Source organism: Mobula hypostoma, chromosome 3 (assembly GCF_963921235.1).
Source record: "Mobula hypostoma chromosome 3, sMobHyp1.1, whole genome shotgun sequence".
Classification (NCBI taxonomy): Eukaryota; Metazoa; Chordata; class Chondrichthyes; order Myliobatiformes; family Myliobatidae; genus Mobula; species Mobula hypostoma.
Genome location: NC_086099.1, coordinates 232,102,231 through 232,114,575, shown reverse-complemented (window position 1 = coordinate 232,114,575; position 12,345 = coordinate 232,102,231). Strand labels below are relative to the sequence as shown.

The window sequence follows — 12,345 nt, the reverse complement described above, 5'->3', positions numbered from 1 at the left end:
GGCATGCAGGTACAGCAGGCGGTGAAAAAGGCGAATGGTACGCTGGCATTTATAGCAAGAGGATTCGAGTACAGGAGTAGGGAGGTACTACTGCAGTTGTACAAGGCCTTGGTGAGACCACACCAAGTGTGCAGTTTTGGTCCCCTATCTGAGGAAAGACATCCTTGCCATAGAGGGAGTACAAAGAAGGTTCACCAGATTGATTCCTGGGATGGCAGGACATTCATATGATGAAAGACTGGATGAACTAGGATTATACTCGTTGGAATTTAGAAGATTGAGGGGGGATCTGATTGAAACGTATAAAATCCTAAAGGGATTGGACAGGCTAGATGCAGGAAGATTGTTCCCGATGTTGGGGAAGTCCAAAACGAGGGGTCACAGTTTGAGGATAAAGGGGAAGCCTTGTAGGACCGAGATTAGGAAAAACTTCTTCACACAGAGAGTGGTGAATCTGTGGAATTCTCTGCCACAGGAAACAGTTGAGGCCAGTTCATTGGCTATATTTAAGAGGGAGTTAGATATGGCCCTTGTGGCTAAAGGGATCGGGGGTATGGAGGGAAGGCTGGTGCAGGGTTCTGAGTTGGATGATCAGCCATGATCATACTGAATGGCAGTGCAGGCTCGAAGGGCCGAATGGCCTACTCCTGCACCTATTTTCTATGTTTCTATGTGTTTTTGTGATATCATTCTGCAAAAACATTGTATCATTTCCTAATGCATGCATTACTAAATGACAATAAAAGAGGATTGCGTGTCCTCATAATCTAAGTCATTCATATAAATAATGAATAACAGAGGTCCTAACACTGACCCTTGGGGTCTCCACGAGTGATAGGCCTACAGTCGGAGAATTGACCATCAACCATGGCTTTCTATCATTGAGCCAATTCTGAATGCAGCTCACTAACTTGCCCTGAATCCATAGAACCTGACCTATGTGCCCTGCCTTCCTTTAACTCCTGAATTTGCTCTTCAGAAAATTCCAAAAGTTTTATCAGACATGACCTCCCACAAACAAAACCATACTGGCTATCCCTGATCAGGCCTACACTGGTCAAATGAGGGTAGATTTTGTCCCTCAGTAACTTCCCTACAGCTGGAGTCAGCTTGCCAGTCTGTAATTCCTTAGCTTGTTCTTGCTAACCCTCTGAACAATGGCACAACATTAGCCGCCCTCCAGTCTCTGGAACTTTGTCGGTGGCTAACCCAAAGCTAATATCCCTCCAAAGTCCTCCACAATTTCTTCCCTGGCCACCAGGAGGTGTACTTGGTCAGGCCCAGGGGATTAGCCCACTTTAATACATTCAAGGCTGAAAATTCTGTACCTCTTTCCTCATAATATGCATATGTACCCAGACCCCACAACTTATTATTCTTTGGCATCCATGATATTCTCCTTAGTAAGCACAAAGGATAAACAAACATTAAAAATCTCAGCCACCTCTCATGGTCTTTAAGAGGACTTGGTCCCTCTCTGGTCACCCTTTCACTGTAAATATAATTGAAGCTCTTTAGCCCTGCCTACCAAATTCACCTCATACTTTCCTTTTTCCCTTCCTGATTTCCCTTTCAACATGGTCTTCAACTTTGCTAGATTTGTCAAGGGTTCAGCTTCCTAAACACAAAGGAAGATTCCTTCTTTTTCCTGACCAGAGCATCAATATCTCTCATCAGCCAGGGTTCCCCGAAATTAGTATGTCAACACTTCATCCTAACGGGAACATACTACCTCTGGACCTTTTTAAAAACCACCCACTTGATAACTGTTCCTTTGCCTTTAAGGAGATTCACCCAGCTGACGCCAACTAGATCCTGCCCAATCCCCATACAGTGGGCTTGTTTCATTCAGGACTTCAACTCATAGCACGAGAGAGGAGCTTGTCCAGGTCGACTGGAGGGGGATACTGGCGGGGATGACGGCAGAGCTGAGGTGGCTGAAGTTTCTGGGAATAGTTCACATTGCGCAGGATAGATTATGTTCCACAGAGGAAGAAGTTCTCAAATGGCAGGGGTAGACAACCGAGGCTGACAAAAGAAGTTAAGGACTGCATAAAAGCCAAGGAAAGGGCATAGGAGGTAGCAAAAGTGAGTGGGAGGTTGGATGATTAGGAAGCTTTTTAAATCCAAAAAAGGTAACCAAAAAGCTATAAGAAGGGAAAAGATGAAATAGAAGGGCAGACTAGCCAATAATATAAAGCAGGATACCAAAAGAGTTTTCAGTTATATAAAGAGTAGAAGAGAGTTGAGAGATGATATTGGGCCACGGGAAAATGATACTGGTGAGGTAGTAATGGGGGACAAAGAAATGGCAAATGAACGTAATGGGTACTTTGCATCTGTTTCCACTGTGGAAGACACTAGCAGTGTACCAGAGGTCTGCGAGTGTCAGGAAGCAGGAGTGAGTGCCATTGCTTTACAAGTGCTGGGCAAACTGAAAAGTCTTAAGGTGGATAGTTCACCTGGACCAGATGGACTACATCTTAAGAGTCCTGAGAGAGGTTGTTGAAGGGATTACAGATGTATTGGTCATGATTTTTCAAGACTCACTTGATTCTGGAATGGTCCCAGAGGACTGGAAGAATGCAAATGTCATTCCACTCTAAGAAGGGAGGAAGGCAAAAGAAAGGAAATTATAGGCCAGTTAGTCTAAACTCAGTGATTGGAATCTATTATCAGGGTGAGGTTTCGGAGTACTTGGAGATAAAATAAATCAAAAGAAAGTTTCTGTAAAAGAAAATCTTGCCTGACAAATCTGTTAGAATTCTTCGATAAAGTAATAAGCAAGGTGGACAAAGGAGAGGCAGTGGATGTCAGTTACTTGGGTGTTCAGCAAGCATTTGATAAGGTGCCACACATGAGGCTGCTTAACGAGATAAAATCCTATGTTGTTACTGGAAATTTTCTGGCACGCATAGCAGAATGGAGGCAGGAGGCAGTGAGTGGGAATAAAGGGGGTCTTTAGTGGTTGGCTGCCAATGACTGGTTCCTCAGGGGTCAGTATTGGGAACACTACTTTTCACATTGTTTGTCAATGATTTGGATAATGTAATTGATGCCCTTGTGGCAAAGTTTGTGGAAGTTGGGTGGAGGGGTTGGTACTTCTGAGGAATTAGTGCGATTGCAGCAGGACTTAAGACAAATTGAGAGTGGGCAAAAAAGTGGCAGATGGAATACAGCGCTAGAAAATGAATGATAATGCATTTTTATAAAAGGAACAAACGTGCAGACTATTATCTAAATGGGGAGAAGGTTCAAACATCAGAGGTACAGAGGGACTTGGACTTCCTCGTGCAAGACTCCCAGAAGATTAAATTACAGGTTGAGTCTATGGCAAAGAAGGCAAATAATATGGCAGAATATAATAGAATATCTCAGAAGGGATGTGTTGTCATTGAAGAGACTCTTGAGGATTTTCACAAGAATGATCCCTACTATTCTCAAAACAACATGCAACTTCTCCACACATCTGCTCCTCAAGTTCCTGCTGACTAATGAGGGTCTATAATATTACCCTACCAAAGTAACTATCCCCTTCTTATTTCTGAGTTCCACCTAAATGGCCTCATTGATGATTCCTCAAGAATATAGTCCCTAAGCACTGCTGTTACATCCTCCCTCATCAATCTGTCCACTCTCACACACCTAAAGCTTTGTCATCCCAAAACACTGAGTTGCCAGTCCTGCCTTTTACACTTCATTCTGCTCAGTTCCTCCAGCATCTCATGTGTTCTGCATTCTGTTATTGTTTTACCTTGTTCTACCTCAGTGCACTGTGTAATGATCTGATCTCCTTGCAGGATAAACTCTTCATTCCATCGTGCACATATGACATTAATAAACCCATTCCAATTACTTTCTTTCAGCCACATTTGACAGGTACACGGACCGCAGCCATATTGGCCAGGTACTGGATGGAAGAGGTTTAGAACCAAATACTGGTAAACGAGGCTAATGTGAATGGGGTGGTGTGGTCAGTATGGACCAGATGGGATGAACAGCCTGTTTCCCTACTGTGATTCTGTGGCTGGGGGAGGGGGACACGAAGTGGGGGGGGAGACGAGTGTAGTGGGGGGACTGAGGGAGGTCCGGGGGGAGCAAGGGGGGTCCGGAAGGGACCGAGGGAATCTCTGTGTCAGCCACAGACCAAAGCTGAGGGAGAGGATGGTGCAGATGCTGTGAGGTGGAGCTGCTGATCTGATGTTAGTTCTTAACCCAAACGTCAACCATCTGCCTGCTTCCACAGACGCTGCTCGACACAGATCCTCTAGGACAGTATTGTTGTCCCAGACCCAACCTATGAAGATAACAACACTTTCCACACTTGGTTTGCCATTCCCCATTCAGACTCAAGGCCCTTCCCTAGGACATAGATTCTGTTTCTCTCCACAGTGACATTGTTTGATCTGTGGGAGATTCACCTTTTAGTCCCACTGTCATCAGGAAGGAGGGCTGAGCAGCATCCACTCCAGAAACACCAAACTCAAAAACTGTTATTTTTCCCTAAGCAGTAAGGCTGATCAACACTACCACCCACTAACTCCACCCCTCCACACCCCCATTACCACTACTTTATCATTTCCTGTCAGTCACCCTTTGTCTAGTGTCACTTTATAGACCTACAATCAACTTATGCATAGTCCCTATAAAAAGTACTCACAGCCCTCCTTGAAAGTTTTCATATTTTATTGTTTTACAACATTGAATCGCAGTGGATTTAATTTGGCTTTTTTTTGCCAATGATCGACAGAAATAAATTCTTTCATGTCAGATTTCTACAAAGTGATCTAAGTTAATTACAAATACAAAACACAAAATAATTGATTGCAATTATCCTTGAATGAACAAGGATACACTCTTTGCTCAGAGAGAAACAATAGAGATGTGATCACACCACTGGGACCGTTTGAGAAGTTGGCAATTAGTGGGAAGGATATAGAGGATTCAGTCTTTAGGGAAATTCCAGAGATCTGGAAAAGGCATCGAGTGCTGATAATGAGAATTACAACTATTCAACAATAGACTGGGAATGTAGTAACACAGAGGGCTGGGCGGGGGGGGGAGGGGTTCAGTACTATGTTCACAATGGCAAACACGAGGAATTCTGCAGATGCTGGAATTCAAGCAACACACATAAAAGTTGCTGGTGAACGCAGCAGGCCAGGCAGCATCTCTAGGAAGAGGTACAGTCGACGTTTCGGGCCGAGACCCTTCGTCAGGACTAACTGAAGGAAGAGCTAGTACGAGATTTGAAAGTGGGAGGGGGAGGGGGAGATCCAAAATGATAGGAGAAGACAGGAGGGGGAGGGATGGAGCCGAGAGCTGGACAGGTGATTGGCAAAAGGGATATGAGAGGATCATGGGACAGGAGGCCCAGGGAGAAGGAAAAGGGGGAGGGGGGAAAAAGCCCAGAGGATGGGCAAGGGGTATAGTCAGAGGGACAGAGGGAGAAAAAGGAGAGAGAGAGAAAGAATGTGTGTATATAAATAAATAACGGATGGGGTACGAGGGGGAGGTGGGGCATTAGCGGAAGTTAGAGAAGTCAATATTCACACCATCAGGTTGGAGGCTACCCAGACGGAATATAAGGTGTTGTTCCTCCAACCTGAGTGTGGCTTCATCTTTACAGTAGAGGAGGCCGTGGATAGACATATCTTGGCTCCATCCCTCCTGTCTTCTCCTATCATTTTGGATCTCCCCCTCCCCCTTTCAAATCTCTTACTAGCTCTTCCTTCAGTTAGTCCTGACGAAGGGTCTCGGCTCAAAACATCGTCTGTACCTCTTTCTAGAGATGCTGCCTGGCCTGCTGTGTTCACCAGCAACTTTGATGTGTGTTACTATGTTCACAATGTCCTGTTTCTGGGAGAGTCAAGTTCAGGACTCACTGTTTGGGGACAAGACTTTCAGAGTGAGATTTAGGGGTGCAACTTCAGGAGATCTACCAGGGATTTGGTTCTCGAGCTGTTTTCTGAGTGAAGTTTTGGAGGTTATTTAAGGGAAGATTTTCAGTTATGCAGTGATGTGGTTGAAAGAGTGTTTGACCCAGTGTCAAGTTTCAAGGGGCCGGGTATTTAGGGGACAATATCAGGGAGCCCCTGGGGGGATGGCAGGTAGAGCTGTTGTTTCAGGGTTTCAGAAACATGGTTCAAATTGGTGTAGATAGAAGTCCTTAACTGAAAGGATTCTGGGGGCTGAGGTTGGGGTGGGGTTAAAGCCTCCTTTGAACCTCAGACTATTCATCTCTGATTTTAAACACATCTGCCTTCTGGAAAGGTTTAATACTATCAAAACTACCTTTGTCGCTCTATCACACCTCCACTAGGTCACTCCTCAGCCTCCTCCACTGCACAGACATGAGACCCATCCTTTCGCTTCTCCAGTCTCTGTAACGTTCCATCCCAGGCAACATCTTGGTGAATCTCCCCTGCCTCCTCTCTAGTGCCGTCATATCCTTCCTCTCATATGATAACCAGAACTTCAGTCATTAACTTCAAGAAGGGAGGGTGGAGAACTTGTCCACACCTTTATCAACAGTTCTGAGGTTGCAAGCTTCAAGTTACTAGCAATGAACATCATCTGATATTCTGCCTTCGTCTAACCTCACAATTAACATGACTGAGAAAGTTCACCAAGGCCTTTACTTCCTCAGGAGGTTAAAGAAATTTGGCATGTCCCCATCAACTCTTATCATTGAAGTACTCCAGAAAGCATTCTATCTAAGTGTGTCACAGCTCAGCACGTCACAGAAACCAGCCCCCCTCCTCATGGACTTTGTATATATTTCCCTCTGCCTCATTAAAGCAGCCAGCATAATCAGTGACCACACCCACCCCAGACATTCTCTCGTCTCCCCTCTCCCACTGGCCAGAAGATACAAAGGCCTGAAAGCAAATGCCAACAAGCTCAAGGACAGTTTCTGCTCCACTGTAAATGACTATGGAATGGTCCCCGAGTACAATAAAATGGAATCTCAGCTTCACGATCCACATCATTATCATCTTGCACCTAAGTGTCTCCCTGTCACTTCTCACATCTTTCTGCATTGCTATTGTTTTACACTGTTCGATTTAGTGGAATACATAATGAAGTGATTTGTATGAACAGTGTGCAAAACAAGCTTTTCCTGTCTGTGTGTATTTGTGTGTGACATTGTTAAACAAATCCAAATTTCAGTTTCAATGCCAGCTTTCTGGCCATGATCCTCCCAAGGTTCTACCAGGTAGAAAGCTGTTGTGGCAAGATTTCCCCACTCCTGTATTCTCTAACCAGATTATTGAGGACAAGTCTCTGTGTGTTTTCCCCATCACCTACCTATCTGTGCTGCCACCTACAGGGATCGTAAACACCATCTCTTTGTTCCTTGGTGCTTTTCAGAGCTGGTCCTTTATGACACCTGACCTACCCAGATTATTACCAATAACATGAATCACCTTACACAACATCCTTCCCTATCACATTATCCCAAACCCATCCTCCTCTCCATTAACATTTAACATTCATTCTCATTCAGCCATACACATGTACACAGCGAAACAAAATGGTGCTTCTCTGGGGCCAAGGTGCAAAGCACAGTACACAGGTATACACAGCACATACAGCACATAGTCACATTCACATAGTACATACAGTCACACGCAGCACACAGTACATACAGTCACACACAGCACACAGTACATAGAGCTACGCACAGAACACACAGTCACACACAGCACATGCATACAGTCACATAGAGCACTTAGTGCATACAGTTGCACACAGCACGCAGTACATACAAACACAGCAGAGTGCATACAGTCACACAGAACACAGTGCATACAGTCACAGACACTACAAATTGCCACACACCAAACACAGTACATACAGTCACACACAGTACAAAACATCACACAACACAGTCCAAACCGTCACAACAGAGTACATATAGTCACACACAGAACACAGTGCATACAGTCAAACACAGAATAGTGCATAGTCACACACAGAACACAGTACATACAGTCACACACAGCACATAGTACATACAGTCACACACAGAACACAGTACATACAGTCACCGACAGCACATGCAGTCACATACAACACATAGTACGTAGTCACACACATATGGGGTGTATGGGTAGCACCTCTGGTGGGGGAACATGTCGCGTCCTTTTCAGGGCGGTTAGTCCACCTTTGGTCCCCACTTGGCACTCAGCTCCCACCTGTGGCTCCCCGTAGCTGTTTGCATGCGACAGCGGCCACACCCCGGGCAACGGCTTCGACAAGCCAGCTAAACCAGGTGAGGGTAGCCGACGGGTCTCAAACCCTCGGTGAGATAGGGAGTTGTCTATCCCAGCATGTGAAGACAGACTCCGGCGGATTGAGCGGCGAGACCAATGGAAGGTCCAACGGTCAAGGCGGCGGTCTCTGCAAACATCGTGGAACGTGTAGAGCAGGACAAGACACAGAAGATGTCCTGGTCATCCACTGCGCCTAGTCCCATCTCCAGCCGTCTAGACTCTGTCTTGCTACTGGATCCAGATGGGAATTGGGAAGAGAGAGTGAGGCTGACGCTGCACAACTCTCCCTCACTTAAATCCAAATCACGCGCTAGTCTCGACACCATCATAATGGTGTCGAGGTCCTCATCGACGTCAACGATGGACGAACAACAACAACACACACACAGCACATAGTACAGTCACATACAGCATAGTACATAGTCACATACAGCACACAGCACATACAGTCACATACAGCACATAGTACATAGAGCTATGCACGGAACACACAGCCACACACAGCAGTGCATACAGTCACATAGAGCACTTAGTTCATACAGTTGCACACAGCACGCAGTGTATACAGTTACACACAGCACACCATGCATACAGTCAAACACAGCACACAGTACATACAAACACAGCAGAGTGCATACAGTCACACAGAAAACACAGTACGTAAGTCACACAGAACACAGTGCATACAGTCACAGACACTACAAATTGTCACACACCAAACACAGTACATAGTCACACAGTACAAAACATCACACAAACTACACAGTACAAACCGTCACACACAGAACGCAGTACATAGTCACACACAGCACACAGTGCATATAGTCAAACACAGCACAGAGTACATACGGTCATACACAGAACAGTGCATACAGTCACACACAGAACACAGTAGTCACATACAGTCACATACAACAGTACATACAGTTACACACAGAACACAGTCACACACAGCACAGTGCATACAGTTGCACACAGCAAGCAGTGCATACAGTTACACACAGCACACCATGCATACAGTCAAACACAGCAAACACAGTGCATACAGTCACAGACAGTATAAACTGTCACACACCAAACACAATACATACATTCACACACAGTACAAAACATCACAGTACAAACCGTCACACACTGAACACAGTACAAACCGTCACACACAGAACACAGTACAAACTGTCACACACAGAACACAGTACAAACCGTCACACACAGAACACAGTACATACAGCAGTGTATACAGTCACACACAGAACACAGTACATACAGTCACACGCAGCACATAGTACAGTCACACACAGCACACATACAAACCATCGCACACAGAACACAGTACATACAGTCACACACAGCACATAGTACATAGTCACACACAGCACACATACAAACCATCGCACACAGAACACAGTACATACAGTCACACACAGCACACTGTGCCTACAGTCACACACAGAACACAGTACATAGTCATGTCCTGACCAATCAATCTCTGCTTTAAATATACATAATAGCACAGTCTCCACAGCTGCCTGTGGCAAAGAATTCCATAGATTCACTACTCTCTGGCTAAAGAAATTCCTTCTCTTCTCCATTCATTTACAAGGATGTTGCCTGGATTGGGGAGCATGCCTTATGAAAACAGGTTGAGTGAACTCAGCCTTTTCTCCTTGGAGCGACGGAGGATGAGAGGTGAGCTGATAGAGGTGTATAAGAAGATGAGAGGCATTGATCATGTGAAATAAGGGCAATCAGTGTAGTGTTGTCAGCAAATTTAATTAGCAGATTGGAGCTGATGGTGGCGACACAGTCATGGGTATACAGAGAGTAAAGGAGGGGGCTTAACAGATAGGTGGAGGGGTTGGTAGTGTTGAGGAAGCAATGCGATTGCAGCAGGACTTAAGACAAACTGGAAGAATGGGCAAAAAAGTGGCAGATGGAATAGTGTTGGGAAATGCATGATAATACATTTTGATAAAAGGATCAATAGTGCGGACTATTATCTAAGTGGGGTGAAGGTTCAAACATCAGAGGTTCAGAGGAACTTGGGAGGCCTTGTGCAAATCTCCCAGAAGGTTAATTCACAGGTTGAGTCTGTGGTAAAGAAGGCAAATGCAGTGTTGGCATTTATTTCGAGGTGAATAGGTTACAAGAGCCAGGAGATAATGCTGAGCCTTTATAAGACAGTAGCCAGGCCACACTTGGGAGTATTGTCAATGCTTTTAGGCCCCATATCTCAGAAAGGATGTGTTGTCGTTGGAAAGATTCCAGAGTCGTTTCACGAGGATGATTCTGGGAACGAAGGGGTTAACATATGAGGTGCATTTGGCAGCTTTGGGCCTGTACTCACTGGAATTTAGAAGAATGGGGGGGGGATCTCATTGAATTTTGAAAGGACTAGACAGGGTGGATGTGGAGAGGATGTTTTCTATGGTGGGGGTATCCAGAACTAGAGAACACAGCCTCAAAATTGAGGGGTGACCCTGTACCTCTTCCTATAGATGCTGCCTGGCCTGCTGCGTTCACCAGCATTTTTTTTAAATCTGTGTTGCTTGAATTTCCAGCATCTGCAGATTTCCTCGTGTTTGCCCTATTGACATCAATGATTCTAGGGTTAAGAGGGTGAACAGCTTTAAGTTCCTTGGCATGAACATCACCGAGAATCTCACGTGGTCTGTACATACCGTCTGTGTGGTGAAAAAGGCATAACAGCACCTCTTTCACCTAAGACAATTGAGGAAGTTTGGTATGGGTCCCCAAATCCTAAAAAACATTCTACAGGGGCACAATTAAGAGCATCCTGACTGGCTGCACCACTGCCTGGTATGGGAACTGTACTCTGCAGAGAGTGGTGTGGACAGTCCAGCACATCTACCGTTGTGAACTTCCCATGATTCAGGACATTTACAGCGACAGGTGTGTATAAAGGGCCTGAAGGATCATTGGGGACCCGAGTCACCCCAACCACAAACTGTTCCAGCTGCTACCATCCAGGAACCAGTACCACAGCGTTTAAGCCAGGACCAACAGGCTCCAGGAGAGCTTCTTCCACCAGGCCAGCAGACTGATTAATTCATGCTGACACAACTGTATTTCTATGTTATATTGACTATCCTGTTGTACATGCTATTTATTAAAAGTTACTATAAATCGCACATTTAGACAGAGATGAAACAAAGATGTTTCCTCCTCATGCATATGAAGGATGTAAGCAATAAAGTCAATTCAGTTCAATTCATAACATCCGCAGACTTTGCTACAAAGCTATCAATTCCATTATCCAAATAATGGAGGAACATCACCAGTCGCTGGAAGCCAACCACTTTTATTCCCACTCACTGCCTCTAGCCTGTCAGCCATTCCGCTATTCATGCCAGTATCTTTCCTGTAACGCCATAGGGTTTTACCTTAAGCAATATAGGAAACATCCTCTCCACATCCACTCTATCAAGGCCTTTCACCATTCGATAGGTTTCAATGAGGTCACCCCTCATTCTTCTGAATCCTTGTGAATACAGGCCCAGAGCCATCAAACACTCTTAATATGACAAGCTATTCAATCCAAGAAATCATTTTCGTGAACCTCCTTTGAACCCTCTCCAGTTTCAGCACATCCTTTCTAAGATGAGGGGCCCAAAACTGCTCACAGTATCACCAGTGCTTTATAAAGTCTCAACATTACATCCTTGCTTTTATATTCTAGTCCTCTTCAAATGCAGGCTAATATCGCATTTGCTTTCCTCACCAGACTCAGCCTGCAAATTAACCTTTAGGGAATCCTGTACAAGGACTCCCAAGTCCTTTTGCCCATCAGTTTTTTGTTTTTTTTTCCTCCATTTAAGTCAACCCCTTCATTTCTTCTGCCAAAGTAAATGATCATACACAATCCTAAGGGCCCTGCAACACGGTACTTGTCTGATAACTATCTATGATGGATGGGAGAGAAGCCCTGACGATCCTCTCAGAGGTCCTCACAATCCTTTGTCGGGGCTTGTGGTCAGATAGTTTGCAATTCCAGTACCAGATGGTGATGTAGCTGGTGCGGACACTCTCAGTGGTGCTTCAGTGA

General features: G+C 45.0%; 1 protein-coding gene across 14 annotated transcripts in view; it reads right to left on the bottom strand.

The window, feature by feature from the left end:
- Positions 1-12,345, bottom strand: part of plecb (plectin b) — a 348,566-nt gene that overhangs the window by 188,913 nt on the left and 147,308 nt on the right. The window lies entirely within an intron of this gene.